Source organism: Adiantum capillus-veneris, chromosome 17 (assembly GCF_014529385.1).
Source record: "Adiantum capillus-veneris isolate H3 chromosome 17, ASM1452938v2, whole genome shotgun sequence".
Classification (NCBI taxonomy): Eukaryota; Viridiplantae; Streptophyta; class Polypodiopsida; order Polypodiales; family Pteridaceae; genus Adiantum; species Adiantum capillus-veneris.
The window spans coordinates 120,558,817-120,573,882 of NC_140947.1; the positions used below are offsets into that span (position 1 = coordinate 120,558,817).

The 15,066-nt window shown below is 41.9% G+C and overlaps 1 pseudogene; it reads left to right on the forward strand.

The window, feature by feature from the left end:
• The first annotated feature begins 9,698 nt into the window (after nt 1–9,698).
• LOC147437986 (uncharacterized) lies at nt 9,699–10,265 on the forward strand (annotated as a pseudogene).
• The last annotated feature ends 4,801 nt before the right edge of the window (nt 10,266–15,066 follow it).

Consider the following 15,066-nt stretch of genomic DNA (forward strand, 5'->3'; position numbering starts at 1 on the left):
AGATACACCCCATGAAGTTGCTCCCATTTGTATTTACCAAGTTGTATTGTAGAGTTCACTTTTTACATATAGTGTACAACGTCTTTAAGTACCTTTAGGTATTGTCTCAAGGGTTGATAAGGACAAGGATGTTGTTCTAATAAATTGATAATACCTACTATTTTATTGTCAAGCCAAGGACCAGGACGGACATGGGATCAAGGGGCGCTATATTTAGATGGCTTTGAGCCTATATATGCATGGTTGGGTGGAGAGTTGCATGGTCCAGTCCCCTCTGGTTTTAGATTGGTATTAGAGCTCAAGGGAGAGGGGAGCTATGGAGGAGGGAGAAACTCGGGTAGGTCACCTAATAAAAATGTAACCTATCACGTGAGTTCAACAGAAGGGTATTTAAAGTTCTTGAAACTTACATAAATATATACACAGAAGGGCATTATTTTTTTCAAATTTGAAAAAGACTTACAGATTTTAAAAGAAAAGGGTACATTATATTCTTAACAAAATTCACAGATAAGGGGTTTTACAAACATGTCTTGAACTCACGTGATATGGTAGTTTTACACATAGTGAACACCCCGAGGGGAGAAAGGTGCCCTACCCCTGCATGGTTATGCTCTCTCTCTCTCTCTCTCTCTCTCTCTCTCTCTCTCTCTCTCTCTCTCTCTCTCTCTCTCTCATGAAGGCTAAGGCATTTTCAAGAGGTAAATTCGGTTGATCTCTCTCATGAAAGTGACGAGGCAGGTCGATAGAGGACGAGGTTTTGGGAGTAGTCCCTTGCAAGGAAGGGCCGACAGAGGACAGATCACGGGTACCTCCCCTTACACACACGACGAAGCAAGGGTCGACCTACACCAAACCGGGCTCTCTCTCTCTCTCTCTCTCTCTCTCTCTCTCTCTCTCTCTCTCTCTCTCTGCGAGTTCGCATCATCCTTTGGGCCGTCTTTCGTTTTTGGAGCGCATGGATTTGCGCACTGCAGACTGTTGTGGCTCCATTTATTTCCCAGTGCATCATCGCTTTGCCACCATAGCTGCGTTTTGGAGCTCTTGATTCACATTGGGAGCCCTACTTTAGGATTTTGGCCAAGGATTATTGCCATGCTTAGATTCCCACCATGGGTTGCAACAAAGGAAGGGCCATGGCGAACCACCCCATGTAGTTCTTGAATTCACGCAGAAAGATTTCCACCACAATGTAGTGCGAAGTTCTCTCAACAAATTCGCCAAGGCATTGACGCACTATTGGTGGTAAAGATGGTCATAAGAATGAATTCACCAAGCAAGATAAGGATGTAAGACATTGGGGTTGGACTCGAAGACGGTGTGGAACGTTATCGGGTGGAATTCTTGCCACAAACCGGCAACAATTTCGAAAATAAACTCGGCAAGGTATGTCGATAACAAGTTATTAGTTGCATGGCATCGTCTTGCACATTTGGGATGGTATGCTACCACGAAAGGGAGTTACTCCAAAAGCAAGGGGCAGCAACAACTACTTCTAATGCCCATCTATCAACACAAAAGCTCATGACATGGCCATGCAAAGCCATGCTCTTTGAGGGAATTGGTTTGCAACAAAGTTCTCACTACGGTGGTTTCCATCGACCAGTAAGCATCATCATATTGAGATTACTTCTTTGACGTGTTTCAATATTGTCACCAGTTTGGTATAAGCGTAAGACAGGAAATGGCTCTATACCCACACAAAGTTGAAAGGGTGGGACAACTAGCAGTTATGCTTGACATCTTGTCAAGTATATCAACAACAAAATGGCCATAAGGTTGGCATTTTTAATTTCTTCAAGCAAGGTTTGTGCAAGGGCCTTCTTAGATCAAGGGGCCTACAAACCCATCAAGGTGAGTATAGAGAAACATAATATGGATTCCAAAGCCATGGGCATTGATTCCAGCTTTTTGCTTGGCAAGCAAATGTTGCTTCATTCAAGAATGATTTGACAGTTAGATGCAATGGATAGTTAGATTTTGTGAGATATTCCTTTCCATGTTGGGCATCTTGATCTCCTTTTATGATTGAAACAAGGTGTAGAACTTGACAAGGTCAATTGGCGGTAACTACTCGACAAGGTTGATTATATTTTACCATGACATATATATGTTGACATACATATCTGATGGCTATGAGCACAAAAGTATGTGAAGCAAGGATTCAATTTAGGCATCTTGCATCGAGGCTTTCAAAGTTGGGAATATGCTACGAGCATAAGAACATGGGGAAACTTTGCAAGGTGTTTACATGTTAGTTCATTCGGTGCCAAGAAGGCATATCATACACCAACTCTTACTTTAGCAGCAAATATGGCTATAAGCTAGATTCAAGCGGGTTTTTAATTCAAAAACTCAAGAAAACTAGCCATAACAGAGCAACCAGGTTATACAATTTCAAGTTTTCTTGTTTTTCTACATTGCAACCTTTAAGTTGGCAAGGATTGCCTGTCGTACAAAGCAAAGTGCTTTGACATCATTCATGAGAAGCAAGGCTTCTAACCCGTGCCAAGATACTACCCATTGACTCGAGATCAAGGGCATTGGAACACAATTGTGGGATTTGGCAAAGTAAAAATTTAAGCTCACATTTTACGTATGACAACAGCAAACTGTGATGTATCCATGCCCGGTACAGATTGTGCAAGGCACTTCTAGTATCGACTTTAACTCTTGAGGTCGTCCTTGTAGCCAAGGGCTTCTACTTTCTTTTTTTGTGTAGCCAACATGGCATGCCAGTATGGTGGAATTCGTTCCCCTCAATCATTGTTTACAAAAGCATCCACAGGGGGCACACATCATAGTAGGTTAAGGAAACTGCCTCAGCCTGGCATGCTCTCTCTCTCTCTCTCTCTCTCTCTCTCTCTCTCTCTCTCTCTCTCTCTCTCTCTCTCTCTCTCTCTCTATCGATCTATCTATCTATCTATCTATCTTTCCTATTTCTTTAAAGGAATAACGCACACAACTTGGAGATGACAAAGGAAGCTCAAGGCACACAACAGAGAGTGTATTACCTAGTGTGCGGTGAAAAGATAAGTTAGCTCTAGGGTGATGGGCATATATACAATGCACGGGGGAAAAAACCTCCTAGTGAGGGAAAAAATTCCCCAACTGTCCTAAGTGTGTTCACACACATCACTACCACATGTATATGGTAACAAATCCCCCCTGAGATTGATGTGATAAACGAGAACTGACACATAGAGTATGGGGAAGTGCCATGCCCTGTGAGGACATGATCAATCCATAAACGAGAGTAAGCCCAAAGCTTTACGGAAAGCTTCGAACTTCTCATGAGACAATGCCTTTGTGAAAAGATCTGCAAGGATGTCCTGTGTTGGCACATAATCCAAGCTGGTCTCTCCTGTTGAGAACCTCTCCCTGACATAGTGGTAATGCACCTCAATGTGCTTTGTGCGAGCATGAAAAATTGGGTTCCTTGCAACTGCCAATGCGCTTTGACTGTAAGTGTAGATAGTGTTGGCAGTGTCCTGCCCAACACCCAAATCAGTCATAAAGCGTCTGAGCCATACACACTCAACGGTAGCTGTGAGAAGACTACCATGTACTCAACCTCACAACTAGAAGTAGCCACATTAGGTTTCTTCTTGCTCAACCATGAGATACATGAACTTCCAAGCATGAAACAAAAACCACTTGAGGACATTCGCGTGTCAAAACAACTAGCGCAATCCGAGTCCGAAAAAGCATGTAAGTCTGGCGGCAATGATTCCCCCTTGGGATAAAAAAAACAAAGATGTAATGTGCCACTCAAGTAGAAAAAAATCCTCTTGACAGCCTGCCAATGCTTAGACCCTGGGCTATGCATGAATCTGCTGACCTGTGAGACAGCAAATTGAATATCCGGCCTCGTGTTACATACATAAATAAGATAGCCAACAACAATTTGGTAACGAGTGACATCGACAGGATCACTAGCATCATGAAGACTCAATTTCAAACCTATTTCCATGGGAGTGGCAATATGTTTCCAATCCTCAAGTCCAAACTTACATAGCAATGTCTCCATGTAACTTGTCTGACACAAGGCAATACCACCATCACATTTCTTAAACTGTATACCCAAGTAATGTCTCTATGTAACTTGTCTGACAAAAGGCAATACCACCATCACAGTGCTTAAACTATATATCCAAGTAATGATGCAACAGCCCCAAATCTTGTATCTTGGAAGTAGCATTCTAATCAGCCTTAAATTCAGCAATATGTCTCTCATGGTCTAGTGATTAGCAAATCGTCCACATAGAGAACCACAATGACAAGTACATCACCCTCATGCTTTACATACAATGTGCTTTCTGTTGGACTGTTACAAAAGCCTCGTTTGACCAAATGAGTATCAGCTTTCTCATACCAAACACGAGGAGATTGCTTCAACCCATACAAATCTTTCTTACATCTGCACATTTTATCCTCCTTTCCTTTCTTGACAAAATTGTGAGGTTGCGTTACATAAACTTCCTCAAATATGTCACCATTCAAGAAAGCAGTAACAATGTCTGACTGATGTACATCCCAACCAAAATGAGCTGCCAATGCACATAGAAAACACACAGTAGTCATACGACAAGTGGGAGCAAAACTCTCTTCATAATCTATGCCTTTTTGTTGTGCATAACCCTTTGCAACAAGTCGAGCCTTATAGCCATCAATCTCACCAACCAGCTTGCGTTTCAACTTGTAAACCCACTTTATACCAATGGCCTTTCTGCAAGGAGGCAAATCACATAACGTCCATGTGTCATTTTCTATAAGTGCATCATATTCTAATTGCATGGTAGCCATCCAATTTTTTGAATTTTGTGCTTCATCAAAAGACAGAGGTTCCTCAACATCACATAAACTAGATACAACCAAAGCATAACAATGTGATGCATAAGATGCATGGTGAGAACCTGAACGAGTACGACTAGATAAAGGTGCATCCTATCACGCAAAGTATGCACCATCCATTTAGGCATACCTCTAGCTTGCTCATTTCTCAACCCTTTCCTCATCAAGTGTCATTGATGCTTGAGAGTCAGTCGTTGCCTGCATCATCGCCTATGTCATCGACTACATCCCTACATCATCACTAGAAGGCTCTAGAAGAATCTAGAAGGATCTAGAAGATTCTAGAAACATGGAGAAGATTTCGAAAGAATCTAGAAGTTTCTAGAAATCTCTAGAAAGTTGAAGAAGGATCTAGAAGGATCTAAAAGTTTCTTGAAGCTTGGAGAAGATTTCGAAAGAATCTAGAAGTTTCTGGAAAGCTCTAGAAAGTTGAAGAAGGATCCAGAAGGTTCTAGAAGAACTAGAAGGATCAAGAAGGTTCTAGAAGATTCCAACCTCCTCAAGAAGAACCTAGAAAGTCCTAACCTCCTCAAGTAGCCTCCTCAAGTACTAGTACAAATAGGGGTCTTGGGCCACAAGCCCCTCAGTCTTGCCAACACCAGTTGTGAGGCTCCTATGAGGAAATCCCTCTTCTAGTTCTTATGTTCAAGTCTTGTCCTTGCAATCAAGCCTTTTCTTGTACTCACGTCATGTAATCCAAGTCTTGTATCTAGCTCTCTTAAATAAGTATTAAGTCTTATAATCAATATTAAGCTTATCATCAAGTCCAAGTTCTTGTACATTGTGAGCACCTCCTCTTGCTCTCTTCTAGCTCTTTACGTGCTCATAACAGTTTGGAAAGACTACCACCTCTTAATCTTCTCAAGCCATCATGGAGCCGACGATGGAAGGTGTCATCAACGCATTGCAAAGCATCCAAGCTTAGTTACAAGAACTTCGTGAGAGTAACGCTCAACTTCAAGCAGGGCAACCCCTAATCTTGGGACCGGCGTTATAAAATCTTCAACGTCAAATTCAAGAGCTTCAAGAGACAAGCACACATCAAGCACAAGCTGCAAGATCTAGCTATTCTCAACAACACAAGAAGGAGCCGAAGGTCAGCATGCCTGAAAATTGTGATGGGACTAGATCAAAGTTTAGAGGTTTTCTTCAACAAGTGCGCCTCTTCATTCAAATGCAACGAGAACGTTATCCAGATGATGCCTCTCAAGTAGGCCTTATTGGGACCCTCCTCTCGGGTACGGCTCTCTCTTGGTTTGCTCCCTTACTTGAAAAAGAATCTCCTCTTCTTCATGACTTTGAAGCTTTTGTGCGGGAGTTCTCTGCAACCTTTGGGGATACTGATAGAGCAAGGGTTGCTGAAACCAAACTTAGAAATCTCCGCCAAGGATCGAGACCTGCATCCGTCTATGCATCAGAATTTCAACAGCTCACTTGTGATCTGACTTGGCATGAGAAATATTTCATTAGCCAATTTCGGTGGGGATTAAACGATGACATAAAATATCTCTTATTGACTATGCCAAAGGTTCACACACTAAGCGAGTTCATCTCTCAAGCAATAGAATGTGATAATCGACTATTTGAGAGGAGACAAGAGAGGCGTCTTGGGGCACCATTGCGACCCCAAACAAAAGTGACACATAATGGCTACACACCTCAACAGGGCCATGAATCAAGCATTGAGCCCATGCAAATTGATTCAGCATGGTTTCAACCTCTCTCAACCCAGGAGAAGCAAAGGCGACACATTAATGGCTTATGTATGCATTGTGGAGAGCAGGGGCACATGGTTCAATAGTGTTCAAGGAAGAGAAGGATGAAAGTTCATGGTGCAATGGCCTCAACGTGTTCGGAAAACATGGACGTCCAACCCCAATAGAGACCGACCGATTGGACAAAAGACAAGCAAAAAAAGGTCTCTTTCTTCCCGCTGATTCCACTTCAAGTTTTATACTACCAGTCAAGATCCATATGCTGGGTAGGCACATGGATTGTGAAGCATTACTAGATTCAGGCGCAACGGCGTGCTTCATGGATAAAGAATTTGCAAAAGAACAAGGCATACCACTTGTGGAGAAGTCTAATCCAGCAACTGTAGAAGTCATTGGTGGTCGTCCCCTTGCTTCAGGGGATGTCAGGTATGAAACTCGCCCCATAGAAGTAACATTGTAGGAGCATGTTTCAAGAATAGCGTTCAATATTATACAAAGCCCAAGCAGTCCAATTGTTATTGGGCTACCGTGGCTTGAATTACATAATCCTGACATCGATTGGAGGGCTCAGAGAATTGAACCACGAAAGGTCCAAAAGAAGAAGGGAAGGCATAATAGGCCTATATATCTTGGAGCCAAAGTCTTCATGTGTGCAACCAAAAAAGTATCCAACTTTCCTGATATTTGTAACACCAACCGACATGTCAACAACAAAAATCATGGAGGCATTGCCACGTCAATATCAAGATTACAATGATGTTTTTGAGAAGAAGAATTCAGACCTCTTACCGGAGCATCGACCCTATGATTGTGCGATAGAGCTTTAGGAGGGAACCCAACCCCCTTTTGGCCCAATATACAAGCTATCTCAAGATGAATTGGTAGAACTATGGAAAGATATTGATGAGAATCTTGCTAAGGGGTTCATACAGCATTCAAAGTCCCCAGCAGGAGCTCCAATACTCTTTGTAAAAAAGAAGGACGGAACTCTCCGGATGTGCGTGGATTATAGGGGCCTAAACAAGATCACCGTCAAGAATCACTATCCCCTTCCCTTGATCTCAGGGCTTCTTGAGCGCCTTGGCAAGGCAATAATATTTACAAAAATAGATCTTCTTGGTGCTTACAATCTAGTCAGAATCAAAGAAGGTGATGAATGGAAAACAACCTTTCCGACAAGGTATGGCCACTTTGAATATACCGTCATGCCATTTGGTCTCACAAATGTCCCAGCTGTTTTTCAACATTTAATGAACGATATCTTTCGGGAGTATTTGGATTATTTTGTGGTAATATATTTGGATGATATCTTGATATTTTCCAAGGACCAAGAAGAGCATGAGCACCATGTATGATTAGTGCTTGAAAAGCTTCGTGCATCAGGGTTATATGCAAAGTTGGAGAAGTGTTATTTTCATCAATCTAAGGTGGAATTTCTTGGTTATGTAATCTCTGAAAAGGGAATCTCCATAGATCCAAAGAAGGTTCAAACCATCCTTGATTGGGAGACACCCACCTTGGTAAGAGATGTTCAATGTTTCCTTGGATTTGCAAATTTTGATCGTATCTTTATACGGGGATACTCCAAGGTGGTTACAACACTCACAAGGTTGACAGGCCATAATAAGTTTGTCTGGGACTCAGAGGCCGCGAAAGCATTTCAGACTCTCAAGCAAGCTTTCATGACCGCACCCATTCTAATTCATGCAGATCCTACAAAGCCTTTCATCCTAGAAACACACGCTTTAGATTTTGCCCTTGGCGCTATTCTATCCCAAGTAGGAGAGGATGGTCAAGTACATCCAGTGGATTTTCATTCAAGCAAGTTATCAGTTGTGCAGAAATCAATTATGAAATCCATGACAAAGAGCTCTTAGCAATCATCGACTCCTTTGACACTTGGCGTCACCTACTTGAAGGAGCTCCTCATAAGATCACTGTCTATATAGATCACAAGAATTTGGAATACTTCATGACATCCCGCTTCTTAAATCATTGCCAAGCCAGGTGGAGTGGTATCCTATCAAGGTTTGATTTTCTTATCTCTTATAGACCTGGCCGTCAACAAGCTAAGCCAGATGCCTTATCAAGAAGATCCTACCTTGCACCTAGAGAAGGCGATGCAGCATTTGATCAACAAGAGTCAGTGATTTTGAAACCTGAGCAGCTTAAGCTAAACACCACCATGAGCCAAGCTCTTGAAGATTCTACTTTTCTTTCTAAGGTGAAAACGCAAATTGCCAAAGACCCACTTGCTCAGAATATTAGACAAACAACTACAAGGACAAGAGGTTAATGAGGACTTTCAAGAAATTGATGGACTAATTTACTATAAGGGTCTTCTCTATATTCCGCCAGGACCAACACGCTTGGAAGTACTTTAGCAAAACAGCATGATCTTCCATCAACAGCAGCAGGGCATTTTGGGGTCAATAAGACAATTGAGCTTCTCTCCTGTGACTTTTGGTGGCCTCAAATGTGGAAGCTTGTCAAGGAGTATGTAGGCACTTGTGACACTTGCAATAGATCAAAGGCCCCTCGTCATTGTCCTCATGGGTTACTCCATCCCTTGCCCATTCCAACCAAACCATGGTCATCCATCTCCATGGATTTCATTGTAGAGCTACCCTTGTCACAAGGATTTGACTCCATTTTAGTAGTCGTGGATCGGTTTACAAAAATGGTTGGAATGGCACACTTCATTCCAACCACTAAAACCATCACCAGCAAAGGTACGACCAAACTCTTTCTACAGCATATCTATCGTTATCACGGATTACCGGATGACATAGTTTCTGATCGAGGCCCACAATTATCTCTAGCTTTTGGAAAAGCTTATTCAAGCTACTCGGAGTACAAATCAACCTCTCCTCATCCAATCACCCACAAAGTGATGGACAAACAGAGAGAGTAAATCAAGTTTTGGAACAGTATCTCCGTTGTACTATCAATTATCACCAGGATAATTGGGTCGAGCTCCTATCGCTAGCAGAATTGTCCTATAATAATAGTTTCCATGCCTCCACCCGTCACACTCCATTCTTTGCTAATTATGGTCAACATCCCAAACAGGATATCCACAGACACTATCAAGTCAAGAATCCAGCTGCTATTCATCTTACACAATAATTATCTGCAATTCACAAAGAACTTGCGATTCATATCAAAGAAGCTCAATCCAAGTATAAGGAAAATGCAGATCTCCATTGCATGCAACATCCAAAATACAAAGAAGGGGATAAAGTGTGGCTCCTCCGACGTGATCTGCGTTCATCTCGTCCCTGTCAAACGCTTGATTATCGAAGACTTGGCCCGTTTAAAATTATATGTCAAGTCAATCCAGTCATGTATCGACTCCGATTGCCCTCATCCATGAAAATCCATCCGGTCTTTCATGTCTCAGTCCTAGAACCTTGTCACACATCTAAGATCCCAAGAAGATCCCTACAACCACCTCCTCCGGTTGAGATTCAAGGACATGACGAATATGAGGTCGAGAAAGTCCTAGATTCTCAAGTTTTGCATGGCAGGTTATAGTACTTGGTGCATTGGAAAGGCTATGATGTTAGTGAACGAACCTGGGAACCAGCACAGAATCTACAACATGCATCTCCCAAAGTCCAAGAGTTCCATCAACACCATCCATGGAAGCCCAACTCAAGGAACACCACAGCTCCTCGTGGAACTCGTCGCTAAAGGAGGGGGTAATGTCATGGATGCTTGAGAGTCAATCGCTGCCTGCATCATCGCCTACATCATCGCTAGAAGGCTCTAGAAGAATCTAGAAGGATCTAGAAGATTCTAGAAGTTTCTAGAAACATGGAGAAGATTTCGGAAGAATCTAGAAGTTTCTGGAAAGCTCAAGAAAGTTGAAGAAGGATCTAAAAGGTTCTAGAAGGATCTAGAAAGATCTAGAAGGATCAAGAAGTTTCTAGAAGCTTGGAGAAGATTCCAAAAGAATCTAAAAGTTTCTAAAAAGCTCTAGAAAGTTGAAGAAGGATCCAGAAGGTTCTAGAAGAACTAGAAGGATCAAGAAGGTTCTAGAAGATTCCAACCTCCTCAAGAAGAACCTAGAAAGTCCTAACCTCTTCAAGTAACCTCCTCAAGCACTAGTATAAATAGGGGTCTTGGGCCACAAGCCCCTCAGTCTTGCCAACACCAGTTGTGAGGCTCCTATGAGGAAATCCCTCTTCTAGTTCTTATGTTCAAGTCTTGTCCTTGCAATCAAGCCTTGTCTTGTACTCACGTCATGTAATCCAAGTCTTGTATCTAGCTCTCTTAAATAAGTATTAAGTTTTATAATCAATATTAATCTTATCATCAAGTCCAAGTTCTTGTACATTGTGAGCGCCTCCTCTTGCTCTCTTCTAGCTCTATACGCGCTCATAACATCAAGTACATCATGTACATTTGCATCGGTAATAGACTGATCTGTAACATTTTCAGAGCCTCCATAAGTTGTACATTTGCCTCATTGGAATTTATAGTCAAACTTCCACCAATGAAAAGAGGAAAAAAAGTGTCATAAATGTCCCGTGAGCTTACATTATTGTCTCTAGTACATGATAGCAAGGGCTAAACATAATCTTCCACAAACACAACATCCCGTGAAACCAAGATGCACTTTGTTTGCAGATGATACAACCTGTAACATTTGCTTTCATCACTATAACCAACAAAAATACGTTTGGCAGTCTTATCATCCAATTTTTTGTGTTGCGTTTGTGGCACCAAAGCATATTCCAAACATCCAAAAACATACATGTGCTCAATAGAAGGCTTTTTATCATGACATGCTTCATAAGGAGTCATAGACTGCAAAGCTTTTGTAGGACACCTGCTAAGTACATAAGTGGCACACATGATGGCCTCAAGCCAAAACAAACGCGGCAAAGCTTGACTTTTGACCATACATCGTGCCATATTCGTAAGAGATCTATTTTTCATCTCAACAACACCATTTTGTTGAGCTGTATATAAAATTGTACATTGGTGTTTTATGACATGACTAGCCAAAAATGCATTAAATTCATGAGACATATACTCCCCCCTCGATTGGAACGGAGGGTGCCCATAGTACATTTTGAAACATTTTCAGCCATAGCCAAAAATTGTTTGAAGCACATAAACACTTCGGACTTTTCTTTAAGCAGATACACCCATGCATGCCTGGAGTAATTATCAATGAAAGTCACAAAGTAAAGGTAATTGCCCGAGGACGGAGTTTGCATGGTCTCACAAACATCACTATGTGCAAGCTGCAACCTGCACATGTGGCTCTAACTAAACCATCCTTTGGAAACTTTGAACGCTGCATCGTACCCAAAATACAGCCTTCACAAGCATGTTTGACAGGTGCTTCAAGAGGAAGCAAAGAAGCACTATATCAGATTTTTGCAAACGCGGCAAACTGACAAAATTTAGATGCCCAAAACATGCATGCCAAAGTTTTGCATCTGAAATAGCCTTAGAATCCACAACTACATTTGCAAAATTTTGACCACACTTTCATACAAAGTGAGCTTATATAGCCCACGACTTAAAATGCTAGATGCAACAATTTCATCACCAAAACTGAGATAATGTATTGTACATCTGTCATCCACAAATTTAACTACAAGACCAAGTCTAGCAAGTGCAAATACAGACAAAATATTCACTACAAGAGGTTCTTCACACTTGTGACAGCTGTAGCGACAAAAATACACGGAGATATCTTTTTCCCCCGAAGTCACTATAAGCGTCACAAAGAGAACGTTGCTATACGCATTCCCAATTTAGTTACGCATATAGATATGCTGCAGGACCAAAAATAGAGACGCATATAGTGATGCCTGAGAATATATTTTTTCTGGTGGCAAGCCATTCATTGCCCTGCCACCCCATCTACCATATTGAACATAAAGTTTCTAGAATAAAGAGGCAAAACTGACAAAAGTATCTCGACAAAAGTGAATTGACAAAAGTAATACGCTGACAAAATTATACACATCATAGGCAAAATCACTTGATTGTTAAGCTTTGACCAAAATGTAATAGTTACAACACAATTGTCATTATTGAGAAAATATATCGTTGACCAATAGTTACAAAATTGACATACACACCTCATCTCATTATACATGCTATGAGAAAAGAAAACTAGTGCTATCTAGCTATGGCTAGATTGACATCGACTAATCTGACGTCTCATCGTATCCAAGCGGTGTATCTGTCAGATTCCATAAAAAAAAACAATAAGACTTTCTGTAAGTATAAACATATAATTACAAAACAATCTAATTTTTAGCTTATTATTAAAATACAACAAATGTAAGAGAGTAAAGTTAAATACTAACCAAATCAGAGCGAGAACTCAGAATGTTCATAAGGGCGTTTAAGCCCTTTCTACCCGCATACTTGCGCTCGTACGGTGTGGGGTCACATCTAGTCATCGACCACTGTTCAAAACATGCAAAGAATATGTTATGTTAGAATTTAAAAGTACAAATACCCATAACTACCAAACCTAAAGGGCAATGCACAAACACTTACAAAGTCGGCCTCAAATAATGCCTATCCACCGCTCCCCAAGCGGTGCAAGCTCCCTGCCTCTACTTGCGCTTTGACTGCCTCCTTTTGTTGCTTCCACTTGTCAAGATTCTCGTGCCCTGTTCGCTTTTCATTCTTCCAATCTTCTTTGGCTAGCCAATCTAGCATGTTCCACCCATGCTTTATTGCTTTTTTCACTTCAGAGCGCTTGTGCTTGCAGTACTCGCGCATCTGCACCTTCATCAGGTCTTCATTGAAGAGCTCATCCTGATTTGACACAAGAAACTCGTCATGCAGCATGCTGATGACTCTATTGTTTAATTCATTTGGCACTTCACTCCAGGTGTTTATTATGTAGTGTCAAAACACCTGAGAGCAAAGGTTGTGCATGTGCAAAATCACCTTCTTGCCGTCATCATCCAAAATGATGATGTCGTTGATGTCGATTGAGTATGACAAGCCCTCTCATCTGTGACGCGTGAACCTGGGTGTCTCGACAGGGGTCTCAAGTGGCATCTCTATAGGGGTACGGACAAGAGATGTCTCCACTGGAGTTTAGGCCCCGAAGCAAGGAGTGTCGAGTGGGGTGACTCCCGGAGGAGTATCGAGTGGTGTGTAGCCAAGAACGGCCGATAGTCGCGCAAACATTGTAGTAGAGGGCGACGCCGTGGCTGGTGTGGAGGCAGGCAAAGAAGGGGAAGGTAAGGAGCCTCGATGACTATGAGGCGGTGTGCAGGCATCAGCGGCAGCTCCTCCACAACAACCATCGCCATCACTAGAGCGTCGATGCCTAGAGGAGTGTGTAGATCATCTAGTCGACACCGAACTCTAGGAGCGCCCTGATCGTTTTGAAGCAGATGGAGACTCTAAAGGAGTGGAATGACGTGAATATGTACCAGAGCGATGGCGGTCCTCGTACCACCTCCTCTGCTCGGGGTCCAAGGAAGAAAGAAACTGATTATCATCCATACCCGCATTAAATAAATGAACATTAAATCTTAATGATGAAATAAAGAAGAAAATCTGAGTAAGTTATAATTTGATTCACAATTTAAATTTCACAAGTTTAGCATAGAGACAAGAATGGGCATACTCCACGTGAATACAATATATATTATAAAAAGGAGCAAAATTTCTCAGATACAATGTCTATGGCTTTAAGAGGTCTCTCTCTCATCCTCGCATAACTTAGCATAACTCCCTATGTCTATATAGACCTCTCTGTTTAGGCAGATGTCCTCCGTTTCATTTCGTAGGTCCTCCGCATGTATCCCATAGAGAGTAGTAGCTCCAGGCTCATCTGGCACCACCTCAGTGGCTTCCGAATCAGCATCCTCTCTGATCTCCTCCATTGATGCCAAGGTGATTGGAACATTGTAGCCCTCATATGTTCGTGCACTACGAGGGGCTACCTCTATGACATACCACCAGTTTGGTGCAGATTTTTTAGGATGAATGCCACCTGCAAGATCCGCATAACTTACTTGAATTCTTCCAGACCACCAGTTCTCTAAAGTTGGACGTTAAATATTTATAGACTTCCTTGTTCACAATGCTCGGGTAGTATGAAAGTGTCTAGAAGATCGGTCCACTTTTTGGTTGAGTCCACCTCAAGGAAACCCGACTCTCCTCTGCGCACAATAGCGTTGCGACCCTCCATGTTTATCTTGAACCATTGCACATCGAACAAATCTACAAAAAATCCTCTATAATCTATCCTCAAAATTTCTTGTAGCATAGCAAAGTAAGTGAGTTCTGCCACCACAGGATCTGCATCAGAGGACCGTCGTTGACTAGATTGTTCAAATTTTGCCATGATTCCACAATCTTGTGTAAAACGTTTTTTGTTGATCCGTTCCACCCTAAAATGTCGAACTTTACACCATGCTGTTGTGTATGACTTATACTACAACCAACAACGATTATGAGTGGCCGTCCAAACATCTAGAAAGCCACAAGACGTACA